Genomic DNA, 16,140 nt, shown 5'->3' with positions numbered 1-16,140 from the left:
TTGAATACATCTTTAATCCTCATAAGCTTGTGTAGCAATGCTCCTTGTTTTGGCACTTGTGCATACCTCTAAATTTGAGCCACTTAGATGCCATCTAAGTAGTCCTTTAGCCTTGTTTTAACATGCTAAAAACCTGTTTTTAGTTGTTTAATGCATGCCATGATTGTTGTGATAAATGTGCTTCAAAGCTTCATGACTTGCCTCAAGTATTTGGACCATGCTTGCATGCATTTGCTTGTCTTGTTTAACGTGATTGGGCATCATTTTATAGCATGATTTTAGAGCTCATGTTGCATGCTAATCGTCCATGAAATCTCTTGTCAAGCGTGCTTGAATGTTGCTTGCTTAATGCTTGAGGTTTGGACCATAACATGTGTATGTGTGCATGTGTGTTTAGCCTCCATTTTTGGGCATTTTGGCTACTGTTTTGGGCCTTATTAGAGCTGCCCAAGTCTTGTATAAGTCCATCTTTACATCCATTTGCATGGTCCCATGTTTGCTTGTATGCTTGCATAAGCTTGTTGCCATGCCATGTTGCATCCTTACCTTGCATGCTTAGGTTACATTGCATCTTGCATGCATGCCCTGTTCCTTGACTTGATGATAGGAATTGGGCCTTAGTTTGTTTGATTGGTTTGCATTTCATTTGACATGAAAGTTGCATACTTGATTCCTTGGGCCATCATGCATGGAAATGCGTGATTGGTGGTCCGAGAATCGAAGCACATGCCCCTTTGAGTCATTACCATGATAAGGGACATGGTTGGTGCATATATGCCTTGAATTGTGCTGCCATGCTTTGCCTTGCCCTCTGTTGCTGTCATTTGCAAATTCTGCAGGAACACTTTGCCGACCGGCAGTGTAAAGTGCCGACCGGCAATCATTTCTCTTCCGACAGCTTCGTTTTGTGCCGGTGGCCATACCACACTGCCGGTGGCACTCCTCATTGTCCAGAAAAGCAGCCCTGAGGTTTTGGCAACCTCCAGAGGAGTGAAGGAAGGAAAACAGAGGCAGCTCACGCATGGCGGTGCATTTCCCGAGGCGATTTACTGTTTTCTTAGTTTAATTAAATTTGCTTAGTTGATTAGGCAATTTGTAATATTTAATTAGCTTGTGTAGTTAATTAATTTGTAATATTTATTTGGTCCCTCCGAGTGAGGGCAAATCTGTAATAAGTGTGTGTGAGTGAAGTGTATGTCTTCCAATCCCCACTTCTTTCTTCCCTTTTATTTACCTGCTTATGATGGTAGATTAGGGCATCTTTAAAATTAGCATACCTTATGCTATGCATGCGTGCATCCATACATTTGTATTACATACATTAGGCTCGGTACATCACGCTAACTGCATCTGTACTTCAATTCACAAATTGAATATGCGGTAGTTGATCGCATTTCACATGCCATGTTTAGGGTTAGCCGAGCCTGTCTAGATTGCATTGTTGCATGTGTTGCATTAGCCATTTTTAACATGAGCTAGGATCACGCATGTTTGCTAACTAGTTTATTGTTTTGGCACGGAGTACGATGTAAGTGTTTACGCTTTAGCATCCCGCATGCGTGTGAATGTTGCCATGACAGTATGCTTGCCATGCGGCTAAATGCTTATATGATAAACTGTTTGAAATGCCTGTGAGTGGAGGTTGGATTGTTTGAGTTGGAAAAACTCGTTGAAATCCGTATTTTAGCCTACTTGCGAGTAGCAAATTCCAAAGCACTTTTCAAAACCGAACGGATATGCAATGCTTATTTCCAAATTAGGCAATCTAGTCTATACTTGTTTGTTGTGCGCATAACATAGTAATTCTAGGCTAATAAATGGAATAAGAACACGTAATGTTTTCAAAATCGGATATCATGGTTAGTAGAGGCCGATCTTCGAACCGGGCGAAAGGGGGTGCTCATAGCTGACCTTCCCCGATCGTACCCAAGCTCCCGAGCCGAGACAACTCCAGTGATGATGGACATGTGACCTTCGGCACCGAGTCAGGGTTTCCTAAATTTCCCCATTAAAAAATATTTAGGTGGCGACTCTGTATCTGGCAAAGCAGTCCATGTTTGGCACTACTTTTTTCAAAAATCTGTTTCTCAAAACGATTTGCCAGATTTGGACTCTTTGGTTCAGATTAAGAACCGCGACAACAAAATCGCGAGTCCGAACTGTAGTAGCATAAGGCCCCCCTCCGCGGGCGCGTCTACAATGAGGCTATTGGAGGAGTATTGGCGGACGGAGGAGACTGACTCTTCTTCTTCTTCTTTGGAACGTCGGGAATAACCGACTTGTAAGTGGGAATGAAGTTGAGTAGCAGAGGGGCTCTCCGCTTATGAACTGGCAAATCCAATAGCTTCTTCAAGTCCTTGCTGGGGAAGAAAGACTTGCGAAAGCTCTTTGGTGGCTGGGGAAGAACTGCAAAAAGAAGAGCATAGATGTTAGAACAAAGTATTGAAAACTTTAAAAAAGAGAGCAAGAAAAAGTGACACATGGCCCTTACCATCTCCTTTCCCGAAAACTGTTTGGCTTAGGGGATAAAGGTGGAGGTCATCGTTTGGCTAAAACTCCCAGTTGCCCGAGACGATAAAGTAATCGTCTCCAGCACCCTTGTTTGAGTTTGGGAGGTCGGCAATGAGCTTGTACTCAATGGACCTCGGCTAAAGGTAATAGATGTGGCCTTTTTTCGATTTCAGGCGACACATAGTGTAGCAGTACTGGATATCGGCAAGAGCAACCCTAGTATTCTCTTGTTTGGCTAAGGCTATTATACCGTTGATAACTCAGTAAGAATTGATGGCAAGCTGCATTAGGTTCAATTTATAGTAATGAAGGATTTCTCGGAAAAAGGTGTCAAGTGGAAACCTAAGTCCACAATCGATAAAGGCCACTACTGGGAAAGGCATGAGGTTCACATCGGGCATAATGGAATCCTTCTCCCCAGCCAACCTGAGGTGGACGTCGGTAAGGATGGAAAACTCCCGCCTAAAGTATTTTAATTTGGTCGGGGTGTCTACCATATGCTTCCACATATCCATGACGTCGGCTTAGGGGGAAGGTGTATAAATTGGAAATAAAGGTTCTGTAAAGGCTCAAAAGACCTCGGCAAAACCTAAAATTCACGCTAGGGTAAGAATTTGTGAAGATCAGAGGGGGATTCGTTTCAGTTTTCCCTAAGATTCGTGTGTTCTAGGGCAAATCTCAAACCTAAGTCTAAACAAATGGAGATTGAAGCCAAGAATCTAGAGAAAATACAGAAAACACAAACAAAAGCAATGATTCAAAATCAAGAATAGTGGTGAATCATCAAAAACACTGTGACAGAGTGTGTGCAAGGGTACAAGGCCAAGAACAGTGGCAAAAGTGAACAAATTTGTGAGCAGTGTGTGAATATTCAAGATAGGATTGGGCAAAAAACAGAATCACGAAGCAAACATACTCAAACACATGGTGAAAATTAAGGTACAAATTAAAATGATCGAAAACATGAGCAAGTTCGCAAAAATAACAGAGTTCGAGGTAAATCAAGAACTGAAACCAGGAGGAACAGTGGCTTACCAGAAAAACTAAGGCCGGTGTGGGGATCGCCGAAGTCAGACGACCGTTGCAAAAGCGACAGAGCGGTGAAAATCATGTTGGAAGAGGTGAACGGAGCAAAGTTGCAGAGCTAGGAAAGCTTGAACAATGGCAGATTTTAGAGAAAAAGTTAGAAAGAGAAAAAGCTTTAGAAACAATGGTGTAAAGTGAAAGGACGGAGAGAGGAAGGACGTTTTGTCTAAAACACAAAAACGGCAGCAAAGAGGCAATTAATGTGCCTAAAACGACGTATGCGTCAGGTGGCGCACGCGAGAAAAATTTGACTCACAAGCGCGTATCGAGTACGATCCAATGAGGGGAAGACACGTGGTAGAAACGGTTAATTTATTTTGCGTGATAGCTCATGCGCGTGATAAAACTCTTGGAGTTCTTGGTTCAAATGAAGCAATGACCTCGACTGATAGGAAGATCTCGGCTAAAATGAACTAGGTTATTGGTTCTAAAAACCTTGATGAGACTGACTACAGGACCTGGTTGTGTGAAGCCGATGTATTAGATGATACAGCACGATCGCTGACATTCACGATATAGGTTTCATCACCTCAGGATACCGAGGTAATAGAACCTAGGGGCAGTTGTGGGATATATTTTCTGAGTACCAACACGTGGCCAAGGTGACGCCGACGTGTCAGCCGAGTTGCCACGTGTCATGGTCGTGACGCCGAGGTGATCTTGGGCTAGCCGAGGTTATCTCCAAAGATATTGGAGTCCGGGATAAGCGAATAAGGGACAAGAGTCCTAGAATGAGAAATGACTTCAGCCTGGATAAGGATAAAGCTCTTAGGGAGTTTACCTTTATCTATTGAAGAGTCCAAGATAAGTACTAAGCAGAAGTCCATTGAAGCTAGGCTTCTATTGGGACTAGGATTGAATTAGCTATAAAAGAGAGGCACCCCTAATGGGTCTAAGGTACGCAATTTATATTCTGAACAGTGAGTTAAGCACTTTATCTATCTTTGGGAGATAACTGACTTGATCATCGGAGTGCCCCCGGGTGGACGAACCACCGTCGGAATCTCTTATTTCTGTTGCAGGTCACTCAGGCGCCATCTATTTTGCCAGTGCTCTCCAGTTGAATACTGAGTTGGTAGTGTGGTCAGAAATTTACTTACACAGAGGTAATCCAAGCAGTGTACTGTTTGGTGGTTATTATCTTTCGTTCTAGAATCCTACTCTTGTTATCTCTCATACACCGATGGAAAATATATGAGATAGAGGTTAAGATTAAATAGGGACCTTAACCATATATTTATAAAGCCCCAATTTCATATTAGTCCATTATAAATAAATGGAATTACAAGTGAGCTTAAATCGATCTTTACATATATGATTTAGTCCATACTAGTTTAGTGCACACTGCATGACAAAAAAAAATATTATTAGAGATGTGTCTATGACCTGGTCATGTTTCTGTATGAATCATAATTTAATGGGTTTAATCGACACTACTCATACTTCATTTAACATTATACAATGTATAATTATTTAATCTATATAGGCTCACCTACAAAAATTTCCTTACATATATATCATATAAACTCATAATTTATCCAATATATTATAAACATCATCAAAATCAAATAATAATATTAACACATAGGATTAACAAAGATTATACAATTTCAAGTAGTTGGCTTAGGGACTCTTCAAATTTCAAGTTCAACTTTTAATAGATATTATTAATTTATTAGGGTCACATTTGTAAATTCTGTTTAAGATTTGCCAAATCCAAATAGATGAAATGCTTTGCGTGTACGGAATATTCCAAAAAATGAAGTTATGATACTCACTAGACTAGAAGCCAGCTCATATATATCTGAATAGCGCCATTTTTGTCCATTTACAGCATCCACGGTGGGCTTAACTCACTATGCATAATTAATGCAATGAATAAAATAAATAAATTCATCGATGATTTTAAAAAGAAATTTTTATTGATAAATTTCATTTAGAAGTATTTTAACTCAAGAAGTTTATGAAGGAATTTTTTAACCCATTTAGTCCCATGTATGTATAGTTTTATTCCATAAAGTATTTTTTCTTGATTTATACTATTTTCTTTGACACTTATGCCCTTATATTTAATTTTGATACCCTTATAAATATTTTTTTGAACGGTTAGCAATTTTATGATGTGAACATTCATATTTTAAAATTCACATTGGTAGGAATGTAAAATTGGCCCGTGGGCGGCCCGAAACCCGCCCGCGAGCTGGGGCGGACCCGGCCCGTTGACAATGTGAATATTCACATTGACATGTTAACATTCACATTAATAGGAGTGCAAAATTGGCCCGCGTCCCGTGGCGGCGCAAAACCCGCCGGCGGCCCATGGTTTGCCCGAGGCGGGCCCGGTCCGGCCCGGCCCATTGACAATGTGAATATTCACATTGATAAAAGTATAAAATTGGCCCGCGGCCCATAGGCGGCCAAAAGCCCCCCTACGGCCCGGTCTGAGCTCGGCTTTGCCCGTTGACAATGTGAATATTCACATTGATATGTTAACATTCACATTGATAGAAGGGTAAAATTAGCTCGCGCCCCGTGGCTGCCCGAAACCTGCCCACGGCCCATGGGCGGCCCGGGGCGGGCCCGACCCAACTTGTTAACAATGCGAATATTTACATTGACATGTTAACATTCACATTGATAAGAGTATAAAATTGGCTAGCGACCTAGGGCGGGCCCGACCCGGCCCGTTGACAATGTGAATATTCACATTGACATATTAACATTCACATTGATAAGAGTGTAAAATTGGCCCGCAGCCCGTGGGCGGCCCGAAGCCCGACCGCAGCCCGACTCGTGACATTGTGAATATTCACATTGACATGTTAACGTTAACATTGATAGGAGTGTAAAATTTGCCCACTGCCCAAAGCTTGCTCGTGGCCCGGGGTAGGCCCGGCTCGGCCCGTTGACAATGTGAATATTCACATTGACATGTTAATATGCACATTGATAGGAATGTAGAATTAGCTCGTGGCCTGTGGGCTGCCCGAAGCCTACCCACGGCCCGAGGCAAGCTTGTTTGGGTCCGGGCCCGAGCCGGTAGGTCGAGTCTCAGGTCGGGTCGATGGGCCTGGGCCTAGCCTTAGGCTTGGGTCAGGCTTGGCAGGCCTGGCCATTTTTTTTTTAATTCTTTTTAATTTTTTCTACCAAAATATTATTATTTTTCACAAAAAAAAAATTTATTTGTATTTTCATATTATGTGTATTATTTTAATCTTTTTAATTTTGATGTAATTATATCAAAATTATAGAATTTATTATATTTTATTTAAATTTCATTGTAATTTGCCCTTACAACTATAAATTTCACCTTGCACTTCTATATTTTACACACAATCTTATTTTTGCCCTTTATCTTTTTAAGTATCCTAGTCAATTCTCAGATTTCAAGTTAAGAATATAGGGGTAATAAAGAGATTTTGGTAAAACTACAAAAGTATTACGTGTAATTAATACTATTATATGGCTGTTCAACGTTAGTTTTGGTAATGATGTAATAGAAATAGTGGCAATTCTTTACTGTATTGTTTGAGTTTGTAAAACCTACCACCCTTTATGATACAAATTGTTTATTTTTCTAAATTACAACGTATAGATCATTCATGAAGGAAACAAAAAAAATCAATGTAATAATCATAGACACATTAGTGTATATTTATTCGAAAAATATAAATAACAAATAGGGTAAATTAAAAACACACTCTCTGAGATTTATTTAAATTACAAATTATCCCCTATAGTTCTAAAAATTATATTATGCCCCTTAAGGCTTCTAATTTCATAACAAATAGGTCATTTTATTAATAAATTATCAAGTTAATTAACAATTTTAATAATGTTAAAATTTTATTTCAATTAATAATTCAGATAATTTTATTATTATATAAGTGAACAGTTAGAAGTTTCACTTTTTCAATTAATTCTGTTAAATAAAAAATTCTGATGGGGAGGTATTTGTAATTTTTCAAACCACAGGAGTCAATTCGTATTTTAAGCAAATCTCAAAAGGTATATTTGTAATTTATCCTAACAACTATTATTTGAAAATTCGGCCATCTATTTTTTCAGAGACAAATGCAATCAAGTAACATGGTTGCAGTTATCAGATCAATCTTATATTTTTCATAATGATTTACACATTGTGGTCTAAAAAATAAACGGTTCACATTATTAAGGTAAGTCCTGTAGTGAATCTCACAGGCTCGAACGGTACAAGGAATCTGCCTCCATGCAATAGATCCAATTGCAATTTAAATCTAAATTTATTAAGTTGATTCAAACAATTAAAAGGTTTAGAAATAGGATTGAATGTAATTTGTTAGGATTTAAAAACATATATATATATATAACAAATCGATAAATGTTTGTAAAAATAGGATTAAAATCATAGATTTTTTTTTTGTAAAATAGTAATTATTTTAAAAAGAGTTTACTAATAAGAAAAATAGCATATCAGTTGAAAGATGAAAAAAAAATTCAGATATATGGTAAATTTTATAAGTTTTACTTGTTAAAATCATAAATTTTTGTATGTATTTATAATTACTTTTGAAAAAGGAAAATGCCTCGTAGCTCGACTTTTAGAGGCTCGAAACGGCTCGAAATGGAGAAAGAGGAAGAGAAGAGAGGAAACAGAGGAGAAAGAGGGAGAGAAGAGAAGTGGAAGGGAAGAAGCAGAAGAGAAGCAGAGCCTCGCCACCGCCACCGCCACCGCCACCGCCACCGCCGCCGCCGATCGTCGCAGCAGACCGTCGCCTCGCCCAACCCCGGTCGTCTACCCAGCCCCGCCGACGTCGCAGCACTACCGTCGTCTGCCAGTCCCGGTCGTCTGCCCAGCCTCCCCTCCTCCTCCAACCGATTTTTATGGCCCCCTCCCCTCCTCCTCCTCCTCCTCCCTCTCCCTTCTCTTCTTCTCCCTTCTTCTTCTTCTTCTTCTTCTTCTTCTTCTTCGTTCTGCAACAAAACCAGGGAGGGAAGAAAAAAAAAAAAAAAAACTCGACACCAAAACGACGTCGTTTTGGTGTCAAGCCAGATTTCGAGTCGTGTTATTCGAGCTACCAATCGGAACCGTTTGAAAAATTAGACTGATTTGTAACTTCCCTAAAACCGGCGTACATCCCCAGGTCCATTATTGATTCTACTACTGGCCCGACACCAAGTAAAAACTAACTGTGTTTGAATTATAAATTTAAGTAATAATATAAAAAATTATTAGTAAATAAAAATAAAATATAATTAAATTTTACACAATTTAAGCTCTTTTCAAATTTTTATATAAATTTATTATCGTAATTGTACGGGAAACAAATATTCTGGTAAGCCCGTGCTCCTTTCTTCCAAGCTCCTTCCTGTCCGATCGACCTGCGAGCACAATGGCGGTGAGCTATCCGACGGTGTGTGGCCGGAATACCCCTCCGACGATCAAGTTAGACACACACGGGGATAGAGAGACAGAGAGGATTAAGTGTTTTGTGTAAATCTCACCAAATGTTCGTCTGCGTCAGTATGGGGGGCGCAGACTCGCTTATATACCTTCTGCGCCCCAAATCTACTCACATTAGTCTCTCGACACGTGGTGCTGTTATCCCATCTGTCAGCGCAAATCTAGCTGAACATCACATAACCAAGCTGCCAGCCCACACTACTGGGAGCTCGGTAGCTGGGCTGCAGCATCTCAGCTACCAAAGGCCGTGCTGTGTTGCTAGCCAGAGCGCTCCGCTCGCCAAGCTCAATGACGGCCGAACTCGGTTGCATTCCGACATAGCCGAGCTCGGGACAGCTCATGCTGGTCAGCCGTCGGCCTTTCCTGCCGAGCTAACCCACGAACCGTGGAACCCAGTGAGGCAGCGGACATCTCGGCCGAACCATCACTCGACCGGTCTCTGCACCCTGAAGCCAAGTAGCTCGGTTCAACCATGCCTTGCCTTAACCGAGCAAAACCTTTATGGGCAGGCCCATGCTACCACGGCCCAACTGTGTTCGGCCCAAATCTGCCCGGCCATTACCACGGCCTAATCCAGATCATAAATCTCCCTCTCAATTGCCCCTTAATTCCATCCGCGCAAGCATGACTGGGATTACTTATTCGGATCGGGTTAACTCTTCCTCGGTACTCAGTTTGCAAGCTGATGACCGGGCTAGTTGACATGCCTGTCTTCAAAACTTGCTCGGTCGACGCCTCGTCTTGCCCTCCTGTCTCTTCAACTCTGACGCCGCCGTTTCTGGGGACACGTGTCTCTCTCCTATTGGCCTCGAGCAGCCAACCATCACGTCCCTTCACATTCGAAACTTTTGGCACTCTTTCACCCCTTCAAACATAACATAACTCACTTCCTCTCGATCTTACTGACGCTCCTGTATTCCAGTTGTTCCAGAGCTCCTATGCCTCTTTCAAGCTTCGTTCCTGCCCTCCCTTGCATTCGTGTTCGAAGAACAAGCTCCCGCCCTTAACTGGTAAGTCCTTCGAGCCTCTTTTTTTAGCTATTTCATTTGATATTTCACATTTTAGGGCACTAAATCCGTAAGTTTTAGGATATACCCCCCAAAAACCCTCTATTGCCCCTGTTCTCTTCGATGTTCTTCAATCCCTGTGATGAACACATGAACACACCAAAAACTGGAGCGGACCGGGCTCTAGGTCGCTTTTTGATCCAAAAAACAATTAGACCGAGCAATCTACAAGTTTGCCAAAACCTTAGTAGAAACCGAGGTAAACAGAGGACTTGGCCGCTCGACCGGGCTAGCAACTGGTCTGTTTGAGCGACCGAGCTCCTTGGTTTGCCTTTGCGACCGAGGTGGTTTGGTACTCTTTATGACCAAGCTAAAGTCAAGCTCATTTTGCGCAACCGCGTTTCCACTTACACTTGCCATCCTTCTCCTGCAGAGTCCAAGGGGACCACTGACCAATTACCGAGGCTCTCAAAGACCGAGCAGCCATTAAACTCCAGTCTGTGCCAAACCACCTCAGCCGAGCTAAACCAGCCGGCTACTCATGGGGCAATTTCGCTTCCTTGTTGACACTCCGGCCGCCTTGGCCGTATTCCGGGAGGAGTATGGCATCCCGACCGACGTCCACCTAGAGCTAGGTGAAATTGAGACAACCTCTTGGGGCAGATTAGACCAGTGCCCCTTTACCGTGCTATCCATCATTAAAGGAGGCCTCTGCTTCCTGGTCAACCCACTGATGACTGAATTCTTGCGCCGCACCAGGCTAACACCCACTCAAGTCTCAACCAACACCTACCGAATAATCAACAGGGTCCACGAGTTGAACAACCGGCTAGGAACCAACTTAGGTTTAGCCAAGATACTCTGTCAATACACCCTGGGGTACACGGGTGATGGCTTCGCCTATTACTTAAAAATTCGTCTGGGCAAAGAAAAAATAGTGACCGGCACCCCAGACAAGGACTTACACGACAACGACTTCTTCTGGGTGTCTGGTACCTATGAAACAGCCGACGTATCGAGTTGGTTCATTAGCAAGAACTTCGGCGAGACATGTAAGCCATGCTAACTGCTCGGTCAACTTATCTTCACTATTCTGTACTTGACACTTTTCTTCTTTCCTTTGCAGCGATCCAAGCCTTGCAAGCCAACTACCACTACCCCAACGAAGCAGCCATCAGGACCGTGCTCCGTTACCGCAACCGGGATTGTAACGAGCTCCTCTGCTACACTCCAATATACCAGTACTCAGCTCCACGCCGGAGTAAGGTCACAGACTTTCTCCGTGCTCCATCACCTCCTCCAGATCCCACATTGCCAGACGTCCCCTTCATCCGTTTAATGGAGGCAGAAGAAATGGCAAAGAGAAGCCGTATCAAGAACCTACTCACAGCAACCTCCACCGAGATACCGAGCATACCAACCCGCTCTTCCGCTGCCGGTCAATCCAGCGGGGCCGTAGTGGCGTTGGCATCTCCCGCCACTGGGCAAGCAAGCCAAAACATCTGCCGCGCTGGGAAAAGGCCTCATGCAGACCCATCTGCCGAGCTGGCTGCGCAACTTAATACCGAGCAACCTGCCATCATGGTCAACCCAACGCCCGCGTGGAAACCACAGTTCAAATACCGGGGCAAGGAGATCCCGGCAACAGCTTCTGTCAAATGCGACAAAGAGCATCTGCTCGCCTTTGACCTCACCAAAGCGCTCCTACTACCGAGCGATGTGGTTGGCAGTGATCATGTGCCAGACACCCGGTTGGTGAAGTCATCGGTCAAATCCATGACCAGGGTAAGAATCTCAAACCTCCCTTAAAATTTCTCAAGTGTTTGTTCGGTTTCCTTTCTAACCAAACTTTATTCTTGTGGGCCATCCAGAAGTAGCACTTGGTCATGGAGTGCATTCACCGACTCCGGCAGAAGGCCAATGATTTTGCCAGCCAGGTTGCAAGCCTCCAAACTGAGCTCGGGCGGGCCAAGGTCTTCTCTACAAATCGCAAATGCAGACAACAACAAATTGCTCGACCAGCTAGGTGCCACCGAGTAGGAAAGAGATGCAATAAAGGCCGAGCTGGAGGCCTTGAAACAGTCGAGGGAGAAGGAACTTGAGGACGCCAATAATGCCGGCTTCAAGGAGGCCCAGGAGAGCTACACAAAGCAGGTTCATGCCATCCAAGATATCTACTTCAAGGCAGGTTGGAAGACTGCTTGTGAACAGCTCGGCTAAGGACTTGGGACCGACATATTTGACTCTCCTCCAGCTGTCTTCTTGCTGACTTATCTTGTGCCATACGCCAACGATATCTTCAGTGCATTGCAGGCTGAGGCCGACGAAGGAGGAGAAAAAGAAGCCGAGGATAATACTCAACAAGAGAACCATCCAGAGCAGCCTGGCGCCCTAGACCAAATAGCAACAATCGACCTGGAGCCAACCGGGGACAAATTCGCTGATCTTTCTTTCTTAGTTTAGTTTTCTTTGTTCTCTTTTTGCCTGAACATGTAACCGGGCTAAGTGCCCCACCCTTTTTACTTATTTTTCTCATCAATGAAAAAACTCAATTTCCTTCAAGTGCTTGTACAGTCTTTAAGCGAAATAGCTTCAACCGAACAAAATACCTCAGCGAGACTAACCAGCTTGAGTAACATCGCGGTTGAAGTCACGAAGTTTAATAAATCATCAACTCCTTCAACCAGAATAAAACATCTCAGTTTTTAACTAAAAGTTGAGCAAATCATCAACTCAATTAACCGGAGTAAAACATCACGGTTTTAAACTAAAAGTTGCGCAAATCATCAACTCAATTAACTGGAATAAAACATCTCGGTTGAGCATCTAAAAGTTGAGCAAAACATCAACTCATTCAACTGGAGTTAACATCTCTGTTGAGAATCTAAAAGTTGCACAAATCAACAACTCAATTAACCGGAATAAAACATCTCGATTTTTAACTAAAAGTTGAGCAAATCATCAACTCAATTAACCGGAGTAAAACATCACGATTTTAAACTAAAAGTTGCGCAAATCATCAACTCAATTAACCGAAATAAAACATCTCGGTTGAGCATCTAAAAGTTGAGCAAAACATCAACTCATTCAAGCAGAGTTAACATCTCGGTTGAGAATCTAAAAGTGGCGCAAATCATCAACTCAATTAACCGGAGTAACTCATCTCGGTTTTAATCTTAAAATTAACCGGAGTAAAACATCACGGTTGAGAATCTCAAAATTGAAAAGCAACAATCAGAATGCTAAGGCAAAGATGAGACACTTCTATCTATTGACAAAAAGAATATTACATTCTGAAGTGTAAGGCAAAAAATTCCTTTGCACAAAAAGAAAACAAAAGCTAAAAATAGTACAGTTTGAGGATGGCCACATTCCATGGCCGGGGTATTCCTCTGCCTTCCAGGTCCTCCAAGTGGTATGCCCCGTTGCCCGCCAGACCGATTATCTTGTAGGGTCCTTCCCAGTTTGTCCCTAGTTTGCCTTCACCTGGCACCAGGGTATTGCCCATGACCTTCCTCAAGACCGAGTCACCTACTTTGAACGGTCTGGGGTGCACCGTTTTGTTGTATTTCCTTAAGAGCTCTTGTTGGTAGGCGACCACATGGATGAGAGCCTTTTCCCGGCGTTCTTCCACGAGGTCCAATTCCTGGGCAATGGCTTCGGCGTTCAGCTCTGGCTCAAAACTTTCACTTCTGAGGGTGGGCATTCTAACTTCCAAAGGTATGACCGCCTCCATGCTATATGCCAAAGCAAAAGGTGTTTCCCCGGTAGATCGCCGCGGGGTTATTCAGTATGCCCAAAGGATGTGGGGGAGTTCCTCGGCCCATTTTCCCTTGGTTTTTTCAAGTCTCTTCTTCAACCCATCAAAGATGGTCTTGTTTGATGCTTCGGCTTGACCATTAAACTGGGGGTAAGCCTGGGGTAGAGTTGTAGAATTCAATCTTCAAGTCTTCACAAAAGCCTCTGAATAGGCAACCGTCAAATTGGGTGCTGTTATCAGAGATCAGAATTTTTGGGACGCCAAACCGTGTTACCACATTCTGCCAGACAAATCGCTTAATGTTTTTCTCCTTGATTATTGCCAAAGGCTCTGGTTTAACCCATTTGGTGAAGTAGTCTGTGGCCGCGATGAAGAACTTCCGGTTGCCTGGTGCAGTTAAGAGTGGCCCCACTATATCGAGCCCCCACATTGCAAAGAGCCAAGGGCTAGTGAGGGGAAGAAGTTCTCTGGTCGGTTGGTGAATTTGGTGGGCAAACTTCTGGCACTTCTCACACTTGCGAACATACTTCTGCGCGTAGGCTTGCATGCACGGCCACCAGTAGCCTTGCGAAATAGCTCGGTAGGCCAAAGATCTACCCCCTATGTGGCTACCACAAATGCCTTCGTGAATTTTGTACAAGAAGGCGTCCACGCTGCTCGGGTGCACACACTTTAGATAAGGACCGGTAAAAGACTTTTTGTACAAAGCGCCTGACGGAGAGAGCCAAAACTGCGCTGACTTCACCCGGACTTTATGTGCTTCATTCTTCTCGGCTGGAAGGGTCCGGTCTCTGAGAAAGAGGATAATAGGGTCCATCCATGACGGACCTAGCTCGGCGCAGAGTACTTCTGTCTGCCCGGTTTCCTCAATGCTGGGCCGCGAAAGGCATTCAATCAAGAGAGGGTTGGGAGATGTGCTATCAACCATGGAAGCAAGGCCGGCCAATTCATCTGCCCGGCCATTTTCTTCTCGGCCTATCTGTTGGACCCTTATTGCCTGGAATCGCTTGATGTGGTCTCTGACCAGAGCTTGGTACTTCATCATTCTGTCATACTTTGCTTCGTAAACCCTAGAAACTTGGTTAACCACAAGCTGGGAATCACTGTAAGCCATTAGCTTGGATGCGTGCATCTGAAGCGCGCTCTTGAGCCCGGCCAAAAGCGCTTCGTACTCAGCCTCATTATTTGAGGCAGGAAATCTGAGGGTGATAGAATGTTTGATAGTCAGCCTGTCTGGAAAAATTAGAACTATACCTAGCCCGGCACCGTGACGGTTCGAGGCTTCATCAATAAAAAGTTTCCACATTTCGCCAACAAAGAGCTTCCAACAGTCTGAGGGGTCCTGAGAGGCTTGAAGGTTGATGGGATCACGGTTGTTCGGCTGTGCGGCTTCAAGTTCTGTGCTGAGCGGTTCCATTTCAGCCCTCCTCAGTGATTCGGCACCGGACTCAGCAAGTTGATCCGTAATGCCTAAGTCCATAGGCGAATCACCGGGTTACAGTATTATGCCGACTGCAGGCTCTGTGCTGCGCGGGTCCATTTCTTCCCCCCTTGGTGATGCGGTACCAGACAGGGCGGGTTAGTCGGTGATACCCGACTCCGTTATCGCATCGCCGGGCTATGGTACTGTACTAACCGAAGGTTCTTCGGCAGGGCACGCAAGTTTCACGTCGCTGTCATCGCCTAGCTGTGTTATTGCGGTCCGGCCTGCATTCACCTCCTCATCTGCCGCGGCAATATCCACCGAGCATACCGGATAAGTTCCAGGTGAGAATTCAGCCACGAAGTCGGCCAATGTCTGGGCTTTTATGGCAGTGCGTAGCTGGAACTTGACATCAAACTGTCCCAGTTCGACCGCCCACTTGAGAATTCGATCGGAGAAATTCGCCCGTTCAAACAAAGCTTTGAGGGGAAACTCGGTCAAAACGATGATGGTATGAGCATGGAAATAGTTTGCCAACTTCCTAGAGGCCATCATCAACGCCAGTGAAAGTTTTTCCAGCGGCAAGTATCTCGACTCTGCCGGTAGCAAGGTTTTGCTAACGTAGAAGATGGGGAGGTGCTTGATTCCTTCTGATTGGACAAGCACCGCACTGACTGCGTGCTGGGAAACGGCCAAATAAACATAGAGTTCTTTGCTAGGTTTCAGTGTGACCAACAGGGGCGCTGAAGACAAATACTCCTTGAGCTCGGCCAAAGCCCGGTCACATTCTTCATCTCATGAGAACTTTGATTTCAGAGCTTGAAAGAAAGGGCGGCAGCGATCTGATGACCGTCTTATAAATCGATTAAGCACAGCGGCCATTCCGGCCAGATGCTGCACGTCCTTAGCC

This window comes from Camellia sinensis, chromosome 3, assembly GCF_055761805.1.
Source record: "Camellia sinensis isolate YWXY chromosome 3, ASM5576180v1, whole genome shotgun sequence".
Taxonomy (NCBI): Eukaryota; Viridiplantae; Streptophyta; class Magnoliopsida; order Ericales; family Theaceae; genus Camellia; species Camellia sinensis.
This window is presented reverse-complemented; position numbering follows the sequence as displayed.